Source organism: Rattus norvegicus, chromosome 13 (assembly GCF_036323735.1).
Source record: "Rattus norvegicus strain BN/NHsdMcwi chromosome 13, GRCr8, whole genome shotgun sequence".
NCBI classification, from domain to species: domain Eukaryota; kingdom Metazoa; phylum Chordata; class Mammalia; order Rodentia; family Muridae; genus Rattus; species Rattus norvegicus.
Window position 1 is genome coordinate 60,477,701 of NC_086031.1, and position 20,893 is coordinate 60,498,593.

General features: G+C 36.6%; 1 long non-coding RNA gene across 3 annotated transcripts in view; it reads left to right on the forward strand.

Annotated features, from left to right (window-relative positions):
- LOC120096272 (uncharacterized) overlaps window positions 1-20,893 on the forward strand; it is a 139,611-nt gene that overhangs the window by 20,594 nt on the left and 98,124 nt on the right. The window contains exons 3-6 of one of the 3 annotated variants that reach the window (XR_010057046.1): window positions 596-757; window positions 3,543-3,643; window positions 9,013-9,099; window positions 9,533-9,649. This is a non-coding gene — a long non-coding RNA (uncharacterized LOC120096272). The remainder of the gene's footprint in view (window positions 1-595; window positions 758-3,542; window positions 3,644-9,012; window positions 9,100-9,532; window positions 9,650-20,893) is intronic. The other 2 variants (XR_005492528.2, XR_005492527.2) reach the window with 2 other exon arrangements.

Sequence of the window (20,893 nt, forward strand, 5' to 3'; positions counted from 1 at the left end):
GACTCCACTAAATACTTTTATAAATATGTATGCATAGAATTATGCATACAAAAATGTAATCAATAGCTTACATAAATCAATGACATAATATATTTTAAAGACTATAACAAATTTAATTCTCATTATTTGATATTCCAGAAAAAATATAAAGGAGTACAAGTAAATCCATTTTAGATATTATTGTCATGTATATATGTTCATAAATCATAGAAAATTAGATACATATGTTTATATACATATATAGGTAAATATAATTTTAATCTATTTTATTTCGATTTTATAATTTGCCTTACACACTAGCAATACATACATAACCATCATGACAGAATTTTCCTATATTGTTGTAGACAATAGAATTATCTTTCCTTGATTAATAGTTTATTCCACTCTGTAAATATGTGGGAAAATACAACATGCTTAGTGATCTTAGTGAGAGCCACTAAATAAACTTTTGCTATTGTTTACACAAAGAAGAATCTTGGGAGATTCTTAACATCTTCTTTTAGTACATTTCTTATTGTGATATTGTACTATACTTTATCCATTTCACATCAAATTCTTAAATTCTGTATTTCTTTTTCTTTCTCAATAAAAGCTGAACAGGGATAACAACAATGGATATGTTAAAGTGGATGAGAAAAATCTCATGAGATTTCAACCATACACAAAGAACCATATGCAACTGAAGAAAGGTGAGAAGAGGAGAAATTGCATTTCCATGGGAGGAACACAACAATTGATTGTCCGTTGACTAAAGGTCAGCCCTGAAATCAAGCATATCAGCAGAATTCTTTTTTTTTTCTTTTCTTTTTTTTTATTAACTTGAGTATTTCTTATATACATTTCGAGTGTTATTCCCTTTCCCGGTTTCCGGGAAACATCCCCCTCCCTCCTCCCCTTCCTTATGGGTGTTCCCCTCCCAACCCTCCCCCCATTGCCGCCCTCCCCCCATAGTCTAGTTCACTGGGGGTTCAGTCTTAGCAGGACCCAGGGCTTCCCCTTCCACTGGTGCTCTTACTAGGATATTCATTGCTACCTATGAGGTCAGAGTCCAGGGTCAGTCCATGTATAGTCTTTAGGTAGTGGCTTAGTCCTGGAAGCTCTGGTTGCTTGGCATTGTTGTACATATGGGGTCTCGAGCCCCTTCAAACTCTTCCAGTTCTTTCTCTGAGAATTCTTTTTTCTCAATTATTCATTTAATATGTTTACATTTCAAATGACATTCCCCTTCCTGGATAGTCCTCCATTAACGCCTCCTCTAACCCTCCCTTTTCCTCCACTCCTTTCCCCCTACCCTTTGCCTCTCTGAGGGTTCGCCACAGGACATAGAGCCTCCCCTCCCATTGATATCAGATAAGGTTATCCTCTGTTACATATGTGTCTGGAGCAATAGATTCCTCCACGGAAAACTCTTCTTATAATAACTCAACAGGCTGTATTATAAATATATATGCATATACATATACACATATAATACCAATTAGTGAAAAAATGTCATGAATTTGAAAGGAAGTTGTGACATGGTTTGGAGGAAGGAAAGGGAAAGGGAAATTTTGTAATTAAAATGTGATCTTAAAAACAAATGGAAAAAGAATACCCTTGGCAGGGAAGGGAGAGGCAAAGATTAAAACAGAGACTGAAGGAACACCCATTCAGAGCCTGCCCCACATGTGGCCCATACATATACAGCCACCCAATTAGACAAGATGGATGAAGCAAAGAAGTGCAGACCGACAGGAGCCGGATGTAGATCGCTCCTGAGAGACACAGCCAGAATACAGCAAATACAGAGGCGAATGCCAGCAGCAAACCACTGAACTGGGAATAGGTCCCCTATTGAAGGAATCAGAGAAAGAACTGGAAGAGCTTGAAGGGGCTCGAGACCCCAAAAGTACAACAATGCCAAGCAACCAGAGCTTCCAGGGACTAAGCCACTACCTAAAGACTATACATGGACTGACCCTGGACTCTGACCCCATAGGTAGCAATGAATATCCTAGTAAGAGCACCAGTGGAAGGGGAAGCCCTGGGTCCTGCTAAGACTGAACCCCCAGTGAACTAGTCTATGGGGGGAGGGCGGCAATGGGGGGAGGGTTGGGAGGGGAACACCCATAAGGAAGGGGAGGGGGGAGGGGGATGTTTGCCCGGAAACCGGGAAAGGGAATAACACTCGAAATGTATATAAGAAATACTCAAGTTAATAAAAAAAAAAAAGCATTAAGCACAATGCATATATGAAATTCTCAAGAAATAAAAAGTATTTTAAAGAAAAAAAAAGAAAGAAAGAAGAAGATGGGGACTAGCAGGAGAAGGAAAGGAACCAGCCTGGAGGAGAATGGGCAGGGACAGTGGAGGGAGGGGAGGATGCAGAACCAAGTGTGACCTCTATGAGGATGCTATGACCAAACCTATCACTTTATGTGCTAAGCTGAAGTGTTGATATAAAATCACCTCAGGTCACTTTAGTACCTGAAATAAAAAAAAAAAAACAAAAAAAAACAAATGGAAAGAATTAGAAGCATCCTTTAGAAATCCTTTTTGGGTAAGGTTTGGAAAGAAATCATTAGTGAAAATCTTACTTACTCTTCTTATAAGAGTACTTCTTACTTAATTAAAAGTCTATTATTTTGGTGGCTGGAGAGGTGGCTCAATGACTAACAACGATGGTTTTTGCAGAATATTTAGGTATGGTTCCCAGTACTCATATCGCATCTTATACCAATCTGTAATTTCAGGTCCACATTATCCAACACATTTTCTGTCTCCATGGGCAGCAGGCACGCAGAGGGTACAAACACATACATTCATACAAGAAAACAATCATAAACATTAAAGAAAATAAATATGAAATCAGTAATATAGTATTCCATTATAGTGACAGAATGGATCTCTTTCCAGAGATTTGATTAAATTTTGATAATTCCTATGACGTATGCTGAGAAATAAATAAAAGATGAATCATGTACCTAACGGAGCTTTTTAGGAAAAACAAAGGAAGTCTCCCAAGTTTATCCAATAATATCTTACATCAGGTATTGTTTAACATTTTTATAGTTTTAGAAAATACCTATCATCAAACAATTTGGGGAAGGTTGTTTTTAGGTTCATATAGTGTGAGAGGATATACACCACCATAGCCAGGAATCTAAATTCCTCACCCATACCAAAACATTTCATCTAATTAGGTCCTACACCCTAGAGATTTACAACATAAAACATTGCCACTGCCTGGGGATGAATTGTTCTAACACATTAACTTAGCAGGGCCTGGGGGACATTTTACATCTAAATTGTAGCAAAATGGTAGGAATTTGTAAAATCCATAAAGTCAGGAATTTCCTTCTGTATAATAATTAATTTTCATTGGACCTGGAACAGAGAGAAGGCAACAATAACAAAAGGACATTTCTAGATATCTGTTCAAGGACCAGAAAAAGAGCCAACAACAAAACAACAATAACAAAACACTGAAAATAAAAACAAACCAATAGATTTTATAGTAACTGGTAACTGATATAAAACGTTTGTTGTTTTCTTTCTAGCTAGATAAGAAATCCACATTATATAACTTTATGAGCACCAAGAATCCTTGTTTGTGTGTCTCTTCAAGACAAGCTTTTATTAAACAGCTTCAGGGTTGAAAGTAAGTATGCTTCCTATATAAGAAAAACCACATTTTTAGAACTTAATGAATTTACCAAGCACGTTGAGATGTTATTAATAAAAGGTAAAACAAATAAGAAAGATAATCTCTAAAATATAAAAACTCACAGAATATGTAACTGACAGTTTGGGTCTATGGGTTTATAATGTTGAGTTCAGGTCAAGTCATCTTCACATTTTGCTTCTTTCTTTTTCTGCTTTTAAAAATATTTTTATAAAGCATACTGACATTTGAGTTTTTACTCTGGCCTTTTATTCATCACAGTGTGACTGGTGCCTACGCTGAACTTCTCATATACAGTTTTATCTATCGAAAGCCCAGGCTTTCTTGACTCCTACCCAGCAAGCCTTTCCTGTGTATTTAACTCCATCTTCTGAGTTTCTGAGGCTTCAACTGTCACAGTGAGCTCAAGTAACTTCTGCCCCTCCAGTCTAAAAATGAAGCAAGACAACAACTCTGGGTGTGTGGAACTCAAATATGAGCTTGTGAAAGGCTTAAATCTGCTTAAGGCAGATTCAACACAAACTTTGCGTTTTACCCTTATCTCATTCAAACAATACTCCCTCACAAAAAATATTTCATTTTTCCCCCTGTGAATCCTTAAAAACTGGAGAAGAAGATGAAGGGGGCTCAGAGTTCAATCCTGTAACGTTTGGCTTGTGTTCATGCTGTCTTTTATTGCTATACTACTCTGACCTCATCTTATCGAGTGATTTTTTTTTTCAGATAACCTTAAATGAGCTGAACTTTGCATATTGGAAAATAAGATGAGGAAAGTTATTGTTTTCATTTTCTGTTCAAGATCCAAAGAAAATCGATTATAATATAGGGGAAAATGTTGAATTATAGAATTGAAAAATTCTAACATCATAAGCCTAACATAATGTGGTTACTCTGGCATTCTTGACTGAGTATATAGTAATTGAGTAGAATTGAGGAAATATTAAAAAGCTAAGAATTTATAGTGTCTCAAAGTAAATAAAACTGAAATTGCCCTCCCCTTGAGGAGATATTTGTTTGTTAATTCTCATAAAAATACATAGCATTAGGAAGCTGGAAAGAACCCAGATGCCCTTCAACAGGAATGGATTAAAAAATATGGTACGTCTCCAAAATGGAGTACTACTCAGCTATCAAAAACAATGACTTCATGAAATTCATAGCAAATGGAATGAACTAGAAAATGTTATTCTGAGTAGATAAACAAATCACAGAAAAACACACTTGGTATGCACTCATTGGTAAGTGGATATTAGCCCAAAAGTTCAAATTACCCAAGATTCAATCCATAGACCACAGGAAGCTCAAGAAAATGTATGAACAAAATGCAGAAGTTCTCACTTCTTCTTAAAAGGAGGAACAAAAATATCCATAGGAGGGGATATGGAGGCAAAGTTTAGAGCAAAGACTGAAGAAAAAGCTATTCAGAGCCTGCCCCACATGTGGCCCATATATATATATATATATATATATATATATATATATATATATATATATATATATATATATATGAACCACAACTAGATAAGATTGATGAAGCTAAGAAGTGCATGGTGAAAGGGACCTCTCCTCAAAATACAGAGGTGAATACTTGCAGCAAACCACTGAATTAAGAACAAGACCCACTTTGGAGGAATTAGAGGAAGGATTGAAAGAGCTGATGGGGCTTGCAACCCAGTAAGAACAACAATGCCAACAAACCAGAGCTTCCAAGGGACTAAACCACTACCCAAAGAATATATATGGACTGACTCTGGACTCCAACTGCATATGTAGCAGAGAATAGCCTTGGTGGGGCATCAGTGGAAGGGGTCCTTCCATCTGTCCTGCCAAGGTTTGACCCCCAGAGAAGGGGAATGTCGCGGGGGGAGGGCTAGAAAGGGGGGGTTGATGGGCTGGAACACCCTTATGGGGGAGGGGAAGGGAACAGGGGGCTTATGGACAGGAAACCGGGAAAGGGAATAACATTTGAAATATAAATAAAGAAATATATCCAATAAAAAAAGGAAAAAAAAAACATGTGGTGTTATAATTCAATTTAAAAATCACAAGAAAACTACTTAATCCTCCTAAAATAATACAAATATATTGAAAGTGTACAGGAACTTCTCAGTCCTTTTTTTGGTGGTGTTTATTGAAGGTAAGTATACATTTGAGAATGATTGCTTCAGGCTGGAGAGATGGCTCAATGATTAAGAGTTTGAATTAGTCTTTCAGACATCTCAGATTTAGTTCTGAGAGCATACATGGGGCATCTCACAATTGTATGTGATTCTACTTCTGGGAATTCAGTGTCTTCTTCTGGACTTCATGGCAACTAAAGTCACATGTACAAAAATGCATTCAAACACACAACTACACATAACTAAAAATGAAAGCTAATCTTTTAAAACAGTAATACCTTTGAAAATCCTGTTCACTGGGAATAGAGAATGCTGTTGTTCTGTTATCTGAAAAATCTAATTATTACACATTTTCTTATATTATGAATTTTTTATGTATGCACCAAGAACTAGATTATCCTGATGAGTTACTTGCATTTTTTGGGTCCTGATGGCAAAAACTCTAACACATAATTAATTTTTCAAACTTATACACATTTACCAAAGATCATTGAGGAGTACATTCAAAATTTCAAAGAATTTTGACATAAGAAATGATTATTTGAAATGGCAAAAAATAAAGTTATAAACGTCCTGTGATGTGGGATTTGCAGGAAGGCTGAATATATAAGAAACCTGGCTTCTCTACAGGGGACCTGAGTTCAGTTTCAGCAGCACCCTGTGGCTGACATCTGTAACTCATTTTCCAGAGAATTCAATTTTCTGGACCCCATGAACATCAGGCATATATAGAGTGGGCAGAAATACATGCAGACACATAATTATATCCACAAAATAAAAATAAATATTTTTAAATTCAATGATGGGAATGACTGCCTTCTTTTTGCTTGTATCAACTAAGCCTACTCATTCAATCAACCCTTATGTATGTCTAGAAGTATGTAAGAACTCTCTCTCTCTCTCTCTCTCTCTCTCTCTCTCTGTGTGTGTGTGTGTGTGTGTGCATGTGTGTATGTGTGAGGGGGGGCGTTGTTAGAGGGCGGGGGCAGGCCTTACGCTATTCTTTAAATGACAGCAACATAAAAACAAAACTTCAAAGAATCTCTCTTGTAGCTCTGACTGCCATAGAGCATACTGTATCATCCAGGCTGGCTGCACGTTTCCCATTCAGCTGCCAACGCCTTCCGAGTGCTAGACTTACTGGCAAGCACCACTTTGTTCTTCTTGCATAGATTACCTTGAATAATAACAAATAGCATGTTATTTTTGTCTGTTACTTCACCTGTCCTATTGATTCCTTTGTCTTCTGCTGCATTTGAAGTAAAAACTATGGAATAAAAGACATGAATATTAAATAGAATCAATTTTTAAAAGATTTATGACAATAAATGACTTTAACGAAGTCAAAGTAGAAATAAGTTGAAACAACTATCTTTACCTATCACATAATTTATGATGCCATCCAAATTCAAAAAGAATAGGTGAACTAAAAATTAGAAACATGCATAAGAGCTCTTTTGAGAGACCTGTGCATGTGTGTGCACACATACATATGAGTATGCATGGGTGGGTCTGTCTGTATTTTCCTTTGTGTATTCCTTTCAATCTGTCTGCCCATGATAGATTGAGGTCTGACAACTTATCTGTTGATATTCAGGAATGATTTAGATTTAGATAATTCCTTCTGCTCAGGAAAACAACCCTAAATATAGGTTGAGTCAAAGATACCAAGTATTCATACTTATTATTTGTCATGTATCGATCAATCATGCACCTATCTTCTTAAGTGCATTAAAAGGATATGTAAATACTTAATAATTTAAATGAAATTCATCTACCTCATAAATTTCCAGATTCTGAGAGACTTTCATTCACAGCTTATATTTTTATGTATATTTCCTGGCTGATATTTATTCCTGATGTATATTTCTTTTAAAATATGCATGGTATTCTATCAGTATTTCCAGAATAAGTATTTGTCCATGGCCTACTTCTTCACCAAAGCCTAGTAAAGGACTATAGATTCATAGTTAATACCAAGTGCCAGGAATGCTCTCAGCTGAATGCGTTGATCTCTGTGGAAACCTTACCACGGCAAGATATTCAGGACATGTAAGTGATTTTGATTTCTATGTGAAGCATATGAATGACAATTCTAATATATGAGAGTTCTGTTTGTTCACAGTGACAAGTTTAGTTACAAGGAATTAGTGGATGAGAATATTTAAGACATTACCTAGGTCTTATTTATCATTGTTCAAATCTGAATCCCAGTAACAAGCAGTTCGGGGTCTCTTCTTTTGCATCTCATTCTATGTACTGACTAATTGGAAAACGAATCTACAGCACAGAATTTTCTAAAACTTTATATAGCTGGAAAGTCTTTAAATGAAATTCTATGGGTTCATTTGTTGTTTAAAACAGACTTGGATACTCACTAGGAAACATTATTTTATTTTTCATCTCTCATATCCTCCAGGAGTTTTATATTACATCCAAATTGTCATGGCAATATGTAACCCAATTGTCTTTTCTGTGAGTATGTGGGTGGTAAAGTTCATGAACTGGGTATTAGTAAATCGCTTCTATCTCTAGCATACATTCAAGATGTCTCTGAGATGAGTCCTAAAAGCCTGCTTGACAATAATATTTTATTGTGATTTTTAATGTCTAGCTCATGAACATTTTTACTGCATTGCAAAACTGCATATTCCAGTTCAGTCACAGGCTTGAACATAATATAGTCCAGATTGTGATCTACACTGTTCTGCAAGTAGCATTACACCTCACTCAGATTTCATAACGGGAGCATTATGAAATGCTTCACAGATGTAAAATGCAAACTTAAACTGTGTAGAATTCATGGAAATTAAGAATGAGCAAGGCGAAAATTAGCAGTAGCAGTCTTGCTATAAGAAACTCTTTGTACATATGTATCAGATATAATATTGTAATGTGTATTTATAGAAATTCCATATGCACTCACTAGCCTATTGCATGTTCCCTAAGTGACTAAAGAATGTTATCCATTGGTGAGATTATGTTTAAGTTTGGCATATATAGAGTGGTGAGTAAGCACTCACCCTCTCTCCATGCTGAGAATTACATAGCAAAAACAGACATACTTAAAATAAACAAACATAAAAATGTATAACATGTCTAATTCTGACAAGTTCTATGCAGCATAGTAAAATTGAGGGAGAACGATGGGTATGTTCAAGATGTAATGACAGAGAATAGTCCTTTTGTATATTCATTTGTAATAATCAAGAATTTTTTCTATAGGAAAAATATTTATAGCAGAGATCTCCAGAGCTAATAATACAACCAAGCAGATACATATGGAAAAATTGAATGGAAGTCCTTGATCAGGTAGGTATATAAGTACCACAGTGCAGACAGGCTGGCTAGGACAGACTGAATATAGATGAGCAGTGAGATAGAAAGATAGCATTGTGTTTGCATCATGGAGGACATTATATACAATTCCAAGGATGTTTGATTAGGAAGATTTAAAATTTGAACAATGTAAAAGATATTAGAAAACTTCTACACGCCCAATACACTCTACTCATAAAGTACATATGTTACAGCCTATTGGTGACAATAAGTAACCAGGCACTTGTGTTATTTTAATTAAGTTTTGTATTTAATGTGTATTCCCTTACATCTCATTCTGCAACCTAATGTTATTTTTGTGTCACAACCCATCTCAGAATAGCTTAGACAATAAATCCTTATATATTTTTAGTTTCTGGTGAAGCCATTTCAACTTCATAGACTTTTGATTATGCTATGTTTTCAGGTACTGATCTTTCAAGAATTCTATCTTATTTATTTTTCATGCTTAAACTGAGACATTTGGATTCTGGGAGGAAGACTGCTACACAATATGAAAAGGAAACATGTTGTCAGCATAGAGGTGAGCACTCAAGTTGTTCTGAAAGCTAGAACAGAGGAATGACATGTTAGGTTTCCAGGGTAGTTTCTTTTGGGCTCTTCTCTTCAGATCCTGAATTCTAAATGGAAGTCCTTACTTTTTTTCCCATAGGAGGTGCAGACATTTGATTGATGATGGGTAAACTATGGAACCATTTGGAATTTTTCATCAGATGTTTTTTCTTCCTCCATATCTATCTATCTATCTATCTATCTATCTATCTATCTATCTATCTATCTATCTATCTATCATCTATCTACCATCTGTCTATTAATTCATAAGTTTATATACTTATTTATTTATGTGATTGCTAGGGTCAATGAGATAGTTCTCTTTCTGTCACTTTCACAAAATCACAAAATAACCAATTTTGGAATAACAGAATTATTTTGAGTCATGTGTCAGAGATATTATTTCACAATTGTTAATTCCATGACCTTTGGGTCTAAAATGAGATGGTTACTCATTGAAGGAGTACATGGCAGTGGAAGCCGATTATCTCGTGGTGTCTCAGAAACAGGGATGGAGGGCTAACTTATGTCCATAATTTTCAAAACTGACCTTTATATGACTGGAAAACTAGTCCCTACCTTTTTATGGTTGCATTACCTCCCAATGACGCTATTGCCTACAGATTGAGGCTGTAAAATGTGAACCTTTTGGAGACACTTATCCAAAGTATAGCAAACAGTATACTCAACACTATGACCTTTTCATTTTGGATTACTACCTGATACAACCTTACTCAAGAGGTTTCGTCAGAAAAGATTGCAAAATTTTTGTTTTGTTCCTTAACTGTGTTTTGTTTTTTCTATAAATTTTTGTCTTTTTTATTTTTATATATTATTTTTATTTACTTGTTTGAGAAAAGATTTTGCTATATAGTCAAGGCTGTTCTTAAAGTTAATGGACAGCTCGGACTAACTTCAATTTATTTTGATTCTTCATTTCTCCCAAGCCGCGAAATTATAGATTTGGAATAATATATATATATAGGTTATACATAATTCTTTAGATATATCTATATGATGCTAATAATCTATGACCTAACAATAATCCACTACATATTGGGTGATAAATATGGTTCTATTTACAATTTCTAAAGTGCAGATATCCAGTTAAAGCAGCACCTTTTGTAGAAGTCACTTTATTTTTCCATTGTATGATTTTGCATTCTTTGTTGAAAATCAAGTTTCTGTATGTGTGCAGATTTACTTATAAGTCTTCAACTCTATTTCACTTATCAATCTTTCTGCTTCTGTTCCAATACCATGCAGTTTCTATTACCTGAGCTCTATAGTACAGCTCAAAGTCAAGAATGGTGATTCCTCAAGAGAATCTTTTATTGTTTGGAATGGTTGGCTATCCTTGGTTTGTTTGTTTTTCCATATGATGTTCAGAATTGCTCTTTCAAGGTCTATGAAAATTGTGTTGGAATTATAACAGGGATAGCATTAAATCTATAGATTGTTTTTATAAGGGTGACCATTTTAACTATGTTAAGTCTACTGATCCATGAGTATAGGAAATTTTCTAACTTATGGTATTTTCTTTTATTTCTTTCTTTAGTAATGTGAAGTTCTTGTCATATAAATCATTTACTTCCTTGTTTACTATTACTCCAAGATATTTTATATTATTTGTTACAATTATAAAGGGTGTTGTTATCTTCCTAATTTTTTCTCTGCAGTTTTTCCTTTGTATAAAGAAGAGCCACTGACTTCTTTGAGTTAATTTTATATCTCATCAAATTGCTGAAGTTGTATCTTAGTTGTAGAAGTTCTCTGGTAGAATTTTGCGATTGCTTATGTATAATATCATTTCACTCGTGAATAGAGGTACCTTGACTTCTTCCTTTCCAGAATGTATTTCCTTGATATCTTTTTCTTGTCTTATTGCTCTAGCTAATATTTTAAGTACCATATTGAGTAAATATGGAGAGAATGAGGAGCCTTTTCTCTGATTGTAGTGGTATTACTTTATTTCCCTTTCATTTAATTTGACATTGGCTACTGGCTTTCTGTGTTTATGTATGTACCTTGAATCACTAATTTCTCCAAGACATTTAACATGAAAAGCTGTTGAATTTTATCAGAGGCTTTTTCAGAGATGATATGTGATTTTCGTCCTTCGGCTTGTTTATATGATGGATTACATTGGTGGAGTTTCCTATATTGAGTCATCCCTATGTCCCTGGCATGAAGCTTACTTGATCATGATGAATGATATTTTTGATGTCTTCTTGGATTCTGTTCACAAGAAATTTATTGTAAATTTTTTGTCAATGCTCATGTATGAAATTGGTTGCAGAAGTTCTCTTTTTTTGTTGAGTCTACGAGGTTTAGGTACAAGGGTGACTCTGGTCTGATATAATGAATTAAGTAGTGTTCCTTCTGTTTCTGTTTTATGGAATAGTTTGTCTAGTGTTGGTATTAGTTCTTATTTGAAAGTCTGATAGAACTAGATCCTAAATCCATCTGACTTAGCCTTTTTTGGTTGGAAGATTTTGATGACTAGTACTAGTTCCTTGGGGATTATAGGACTCTTTAAGTAGTTTCTTTGATCTTTAATTATATTTGGTATATATTATCTATCTAGAAGTCATCCATTTTATTCAGATATTACATAACTCCTGCCCTAAGCTCAACAATTGATTAATGGGACCCATAAACTGAAAAGCTTCTGTAAGGCAAAGGACATTGTCAACAAAACAACAACCTACAGACTTGGAAAATTTTTCACTAACTCTACATCTGACAGAAGTCTAAAATATATAAAAACTCAAAAGTTAAACTCCAAAAAACCAAGTAACCTAATTTTAAAAATGGGTTATTAACTATACAGAATTCTCAACAGAGGAATCTTGAGTGGCTGAGAACTTAAATGCTCAGCACCCTTAGTCATCAGGGAAATATAAATCAAAATGACCCTGAGGTTCCATCACACAACAGAAGGTAGCACATGCTGACCAGGCTATGGGAAAGGGAGAATACTCCTTCTTTGCTCGTGGGACTGCAAAGTTGTGCAACTACTCCGGAAATAAATATGCAGTTTCTTAGAAAATTGGAAATAGTTCTACCTATAGATCCAGCTATACCGCTCTTGGGCATATATCCAAATATGCTCCACCATACCACAAGAATATGTGCTTTACCCTGTTCATAGAAGCTTTATCCATAATAGCCTTAATCTGAAAATAACCCAGGTGTCCCTCAACTGAAAAATGAACGCAGAAAATGTGGTACATATACACACTGGTGTAATATACAGCTATTTAAAAAGAGGACACTGTGAAGTTTGCAGCCAAGTGAATGAAACATGAAAATATCCTCCTGAGAGAAGTAGCCTAGACCCAGCATGACATACATCAATGATAAGTGGATAATAGCCAAAAAGTACAGAATATGCATGATACACCTCATAGGTCCATTTAAGTTAAACAAGAAGGAAGGCTCAAGTATGAATGCTTGAACCACATTTAGAAGCGGCAACAAAATAATCATATTAGAGAGAAGGAGGGAGGGAACTGAGTGGAAGAAGGTATTGGGAGGGAAAAAGGAGGAACAAACAGGCATGGAGAAAGACAGGAGAGGGGCCCACAATGCCAGGAGAATGAATCCAAACCTGTAGCTGCAGGGGTTTGGGGGAAGTGAACCAAATTCTATTACCTTTAGGAAGTCCAAGAGACCATGATAGGAGAGGCCCCCAAGAGTCAATGCTGGTGACCATAGCATAGATGCCTAACAGTGAGGATATAGAACCTAAACAGGCCACCTCCTGTAGACAGGCAGGACTCCAGGGGAAAGATAAGAGCACCAACCCACAAAACCTTGGACCAGAACTTACCCTGTTTAAAAGAAATGCAGGGATGGAGCAGAGACTGAAGGAAAGGCCATCTCTACTTCAAACCCATCCCATGGACAAACACCAACTCCCGACATTATTAATGATGCTGGGTATGGTTGCCAACAGGAACCTAGCATAACGGTCCTGTAAGAGACTCTACCCAGGAACAGAATGAAACAGAGATACACAGCCACATTAGATGGATGTCAGCGACACAGATGGAAGAGATAGAGGAAGGATTTGGAGCCCTGAAGTAGATGGAAAACCCAAAGAAAGTACAAAAGAGCTAACAAATTTGACCCTGGGAGCTCTCAGATCCACCATAAAAGGGCTAGAACAAAGCTCCTGGCTCATATGTAGCAGTCAGCCAGCTCAGTCTTCATGGTTGCCTTTTTTTTTTTTTTTTCTTTGCCTCAGTGGGAAAGGCTATGCCTAATCCCAGGAAGTGCCCCGCTCTCTGCAAAAAGAAAGGGAGGGTTGATGGGACTAAGGGACTCCGTGAGGGAGGAGCCAGGAGAAGGAACAACTTTGAGGATGTAAATAAATAAGTTACTTTTTTTTTCAATAAAAATAAAGATTGTCTCAATTGAAATTATTTTCAGAACTTCTCCAGAGGGAAGGTGAGGAGGGAGACTAACAGGAGAGGAAGGAGAGAAAACTTGTCAGGGTGTAACATATGAGAGAAGAGTAAATTAATTAATTAATTTATTTATTAAAAAATAAATAAGTAAAACAATTATTTGGCCTCTTTTCATTAGCAACTCTCCCAAATTAACTTTATGTTTTTATTTTTTCTCTTGATTGCAATATTTTTCTATTGTTAAATAATTCTATTGTATGTATTACATGTTTTAAATTTGTTCACCTTTTCAGCAATATTTGTGTTATTTTAGGGTAAAACATTTGCAAACGGAAGGATTTTAAAAATATTTGAAAACTTTCACTTGTGTGAGCAATATAAGACAATAAGATGGAGAGAAGATTTTAAAAGTTATTGAAACATAAAAAAAAAAATCTAGAAAAAAATATTCTGTTCTATGAACCCACTTCCTAAAACCTCCAAAAGCAGAGTCAGGTAGTATTGGAAAATGAATGTGTACCCAGAGGTAATAATTTTAACAATAAACTAGAAAATAAAAGTCTATAACCTAAACTGATTACAGATAAGAGGAATGATATATTATGAAACTAGAAAAATATTATGAAACTAGAAAAATTTGAAGAGTCCATTCTCTAGAATTATTTATTATTTTGGAATCACTTACATTTGAATCTGGAGTTTTCCCAGATAAGCAAGCCTTGTATCACTGCTGCTTAGTGGTCCTGGGCATGTGGTTCTAAGTTTTATGGAAATACAGACATGGGAAATGAGTCTATAAATTTTGTTTCAGAACCTGCTTCCAGCCCCCCCCCCCCCTTTTTCCGTTTTTTTCTTTATTAAGTATTTCTTATTTACATTTCGAATGTTATTCAGTATCCCACTTTCTGAGCCAACATCCCCCTGACACCTCCCCCTCTCCTTATATATGGGTGTTCACCTCCCCATCCTCCCCCCATTACCTAGGTCCTGCTCTGACTTTCTTTCTTTCTTTTTTTTTTAATTTTTTTATTATTATTTTTTTATTAACTTGAGTATTTCTTATATACATTTCAAGTGTTATTCCCTTTCCCGGTTTCCGGGCAAACATCCCCCTCCCCCCTCCCCTTCCTTATGGGTGTCCCCCTCCCAACCCTCCCCCCATTGCCGCCCTCCCCCCATAGTCTAGTTCACTGGGGGTTCAGTCTTAGCAGGAACCAGGGCTTCCCCTTCCACTGGTGCTCTTACTAGTATATTCATTGCTACCTATGGGGTCAGAGTCCAGGGTCAGTCCATGTATAGTCTTTAGGTAGTGGCTTAGTCCCTGGAAGCTCTGGTTGCTTGACATTGTTGTACTTTTGGGGTCTCGAGCCACTTCAAGCTCTTCCAGTTCTTTCTCTGATTCCTTCAACGGGGGACCTATTCTCAGTTCAGTGGTTTGCTGCTGGCATTCGCCTCTGTATTTGCTGTATTCTGGCTGTGTCTCTCAGGAGCGATCTACATCCGGCTCCTGTCAGTCTGCACTTCTTTGCTTCATCCATCTTGTCAAATTGTGTGGCTGTATATGTATGGGCCACCTGTGGGGCAGGCTCTGAATGGGTGTTCCTTCAGTCTCTGTTTTAAACTTTGCCTCTCCCTTCCCAGCCAAGGGTATTCTTTTTCCTCATTTAAAGAAGGAGAGAAGCATTCACATTTTGATCATCCGTCTTGAGTTTCATTTGTTCTAGGGATCTAGGGTAATTCAAGCATTTGGGCTAATAGCCACTTATCAATGAGTGCATACCATGTATGTCTTTCTGTGATTGGGTTAGCTCACTCAGGATGATATTTTCCAGTTCCAACCATTTGCCTACGAATTTCATAAACTCGTTGTTTTTGATAGCTGAGTAATATTCCATTGTGTAGATGTACCACATTTTCTGTATCCATTCCTCTGTTGAAGGGCATCTGGGTTCTTTCCATTTTCTGGCTATTATAAATAAGGCTGCGATGAACATAGTGGAGCACGTGTGTCTTTTATATGTTGAGGCATCTTTTGGGTATATGCCCAAGAGAGGTATAGCTGGATCCTCAGGCAGTTCAATGTCCAATTTTCTGAGGAACCTCCAGACTGATTTCCAGAATGGTTTTACCAGTCTGCAATCCCACCAACAATGGAGGAGTGTTCCTCTTTCTCCACATCCTCGCCAGCATCTGCTGTAACCTGAGTTTTTGATCTAAGCCATTCTCACTGGTGTGAGGTGAAATCTCAGGGTTGTTTTGATTTGCATTTCCCTTATGACTAAAGATGTTGAACATTTCTTTAGGTGTTTCTCAGCCATTCGGCATTCCTCAGCTGTGAATTCTTTGTTTAGCTCTGAACCCCATTTTTTAATAGGGTTATTTGTTTCCCTGCGGTCTAACTTCTTGAGTTCTTTTTATATTTTGGATATAAGGCCTCTATCTGTTGTAGGATTGGTAAAGATCTTTTCCCAATCTGTTGGTTGCCGTTTTGTCCTAACCACAGTGTCCTTTGCCTTACAGAAGCTTTGCAGTTTTATGAGATCCCATTTGTCGATTCTTGATCTTAGAGCTCTAAGATAAGCATAAGTGTTTTGTTCAGGAAATTTTTTTTCCAGAGCCCATGTGTTCCAGATGCTTCCCTAGTTTTTCTTCTATTAGTTTGAGTGTGTCTGGTTTGATGTGGAGGTCCTTGATCCACTTGGACTTAAGCTTTGTACAGGGTGATAAGGATGGATCGATCTGCATTCTTCTACAAGTTGCCCTCCAAATGAACGAGCACCATTTGCTGAAAATGCCATCTTTTTTCCATTGGATGGTTTTGGCTCCTTTGTCAAAAATCAAGTGACCATAGGTGTGTGGGTTCATTTCTGGGTCTTCAATTCTATTCCATTGGTCTATCTGTCTGTCTCTGTACCAATACCATGCAGTTTTTATCACTATTGCTCTGTAATACTGCTTGAGTTCAGGGATAGTGATTCCCCCTGAAGTCCTTTTATTGTTGAGGATAGCTTTAGCTATCCTGGGTTTTTTGTTATTCCAGATGAATTTGCAAATTGTTCTGTCTAACTCTTTGAAGAATTGAATTGGTATTTTGATGGGGATTGCATTGAATCTGTAGATTGCTTTTGGTAAAATGGCCATTTTTACTATATTAATCCTGCCAATCCATGAGCATGGGAGATCTTTACATCTTCTGAGGTCTTCTTCAATTTCTTTCCTCAGTGTCTTGAGGTTCTTATTGTACAGATCTTTTACTTGCTTGGTTAAAGTCACACCGAGGTACTTTATATTATTTGGGTCTATTATGAAGGGTGTCGTTTCCCTAATTTCTTTCTCGGCTTGTTTCTCTTTTGTATAGAGGAAGGCAACTGATTTATTTGAGTTAATTTTATACCCAGCCACTTTGCTGAAGTTGTTTATCAGCTTTAGTAGTTCTCTGGTGGAACTTTTGGGATCACTTAAATATACTATCATGTCATCTGCAAATAGTGATATTTTGACCTCTTCTTTTCCGATCTGTATCCCCTTGATCTCCTTTTGTTGTCTGATTGCTCTGGCTAGAACTTCAAGAACTATATTGAATAAGTAGGGAGAGAGTGGGCAGCCTTGTCTAGTCCCTGATTTTAGTGGGATTGCTTCAAGTTTCTCTCCATTTAGTTTAATGTTAGCAACTGGTTTGCTGTATATGGCTTTTACTATGTTTAGGTATGGGCCTTGAATTCCTATTCTTTCCAGGACTTTTATCATGAAGGGGTGTTGAATTTTGTCAAATGCTTTCTCAGCATCTAATGAAATAATCATGTGGTTCTGTTCTTTCAGTTTGTTTATATAATGGATTACATTGCTGGATTTCCGTATATTAAACCATCCCTGCATGCCTGGGATGAAGCCTACTTGATCATGGTGGATGATTGTTTTGATGTGCTCTTGAATTCGGTTTGCCAGAATTTTATTGAGTATTTTTGCGTCGATATTCATAAGGGGAATTGGTCTGAAGTTCTCTTTCTTTGTTGTGTCTTTGTGTGGTTTAGCTATAAGAGTAATTGTGGCTTCGTAGAAGGAATTCGGTAGTGCTCCATCTGTTTCAATTTTGTGGAATAGTTTGGATAATATTGGTATGAGGTCTTCTATGAAGGTTTGATAGAATTCTGCACTAAACCCGTCTGGACCTGGGCTCTTTTTGGTTGGGAGACCTTTAATGACTGCTTCTATTTCCTTAGGAGTTATGGGGTTGTTTAACTGGTTTATCTGTTCCTGATTTAACTTCGATACCTGGTATCTGTCTAGGAAATTATCCATTTCCTGAAGATTTTCAAGTTTTGTTGAATATAGGTTTTTATAGTAAGATCTGATGATTTTTTGAATTTCCTCTGAATCTGTAGTTATGTCTCCCTTTTCATTTCTGATTTTGTTAATTTGGACGCACTCTCTTTGTCCTCTCGTTAGTCTGGCTAAGGGTTTATCTATCTTGTTGATTTTCTCAAAGAACCAACTTTTGGTTCTGTTGATTCTTTCTATGGTCCTTTTTGTTTCTACTTGGTTGATTTCAGCTCTGAGTTTGATTATTTCCTGCCTTCTACTCCTCCTGGGTGTATTTGCTTCTTTTTGTTCTAGAGCTTTTAGGTTTGCTGTCAAGCTGCTGACATATGCTCTTTCCTGTTTCTTTCTGCAGGCACTCAGCGCTATGAGTTTTCCTCTTAGCACAGCTTTCATTGTGTCCCATAAAATTGGGTATGTTGTACCTTCATTTTCATTAAATTCTAAAAAGTTTTTAATTTCTTTCTTTATTTCTTCCTTGACCAGGTTATCATTGAGTAGAGCATTGTTCAATTTCCACGTATATGTGGGCATTCTTCCCTTATTGTTATTGAAGACCAGTTTTAGGCCGTGGTGGTCCGATAGCACGCATGGGATTATTTCTATCTTTCTGTACCTGTTGCGGCCCGTTTTTTGACCAATTATATGGTCAATTTTGGAGAAAGTACCATGAGGAGCTGAGAAGAAGGTATATCCTTTTGCTTTAGGATAGAATGTTCTATAAATATCCGTTAAGTCCATTTGGCTCATGACTTCTCTTAGTCTGTCGACATCACTGTTTAATTTCTGTTTCCATGATCTGTCCATTGATGAGAGTGGTGTGTTGAAATCTCCCACTATTATTGTGTGGGGTGCAATGTGTGCTTTGAGCTTTAGTAAGGTTTCTTTTACGTATGTAGGTGCCCTTGTATTTGGGGCATAGATATTTAAGATTGAGAGTTCATCTTGGTGGATTTTTCCTTTGATGAATATGAAGTGTCCTTCCTTATCTTTTTTGATGACTTTTAGTTGGAAATTGATTTTATTTGATATTAGAATGGCTACTCCAGCTTGCTTCTTCTGACCATTTGCTTGGAAAGTTGTTTTCCAGCCTTTCACTCTGAGGTAGTGTCTGTCTTTGTCTCTGAGGTGTGTTTCCTGTAGGCAGCAGAATGCAGGGTCCTCGTTGTGTATCCAGTTTGTTAATCTATGTCTTTTTATTGGGGAGTTGAGGCCATTGATATTGAGAGATATTAAGGAATAGTGATTATTGCTTCCCGTTATATTCATATTTGGATGTGAGGTTATGTTTGTGTGCTTTCATTCTCTTTGTTTTGTTGCCAAGACGATTAGTTTCTTGCTTCTTCTAGGGTATAGCTTGCCTCCTATGTTGGGCTTTACCATTTATTATCCTTTGTAGTGCTGGATTTGTGGAAAGATATTGTGTAAATTTGGTTTTGTCATGGAATATCTTGGTTTCTCCATCAATGTTAATTGAGAGTTTTGCTGGATACAGTAACCTGGGCTGGCATTTGTGTTCTCTTAGGGTCTGTATAACATCAGTCCAGGATCTTCTGGCCTTCATAGTTTCTGGCGAGAAGTCTGGTGTGATTCTGATAGGTCTCCCTTTATATGTTACTTGACCTTTTTCCCTTACTGCTTTTAATATTCTTTCTTTATTTTGTGCGTTTGGTGTTTTGACTATTATGTGACGGGAGGTGTTTCTTTTCTGGTCCAATCTATTTGGAGTTCTGTAGGCTTCTTGTATGTCTATGGGTATCTCTTTTTTTAGGTTAGGGAAGTTTTCTTCTATGATTTTGTTGAAGATATTTACTGGTCCTTTGAGCTGGGAGTCTTCACTCTCTTCTATACCTACTATCCTTAGGTTTGATCTTCTCATTGAGTCCTGGATTTCCTGTATGTTTTCGACCAGTAGCTTTTTCCGCTTTACATTATCTTTGACATTTGAGTCAATGATTTCTATGGAATCTTCTGCTCCTGAGATTCTCTCTTCAGTCTCTTGTATTCTGTTGGTGAAGCTTGTATCTACAGCTCCTTGTCTCTTCTTTTGGTTTTCTATATCCAGGGTTGTTTCCATGTGTTCTTTCTTGATTGCTTCTATTTCCATTTTTAATTCCTTCAACTGTTTGATTGTGTTTTCCTGGAATTCTTTCAGGGATTTTTGTGTCTCCTCTCTATGGGCTTCTACTTGTTTATTTATGTTTTCCTGGAATTCTTTCAGGGATTTTTGTGTCTCCTCTCTATGGGCTTCTACTTGTTTATGTATGTTTTCCTGGAATTCTTTCAGGGATTTTTGTGATTCTTTCAGGCATTTTTGCGCTTCCTCTCTGTAGGCTTCTACTTGTTCTCTAAGGGAGTTCTTCACGTCTTTCTTGAAGTCCTCCAGCATCATGATCAAAAATGATTTTGGAACTAGATCTTGCTTTTCTTTTGTGTTTGGATATTTCATGTTTGTTTTGATGGGAGAATTGGGCTCCGATGGT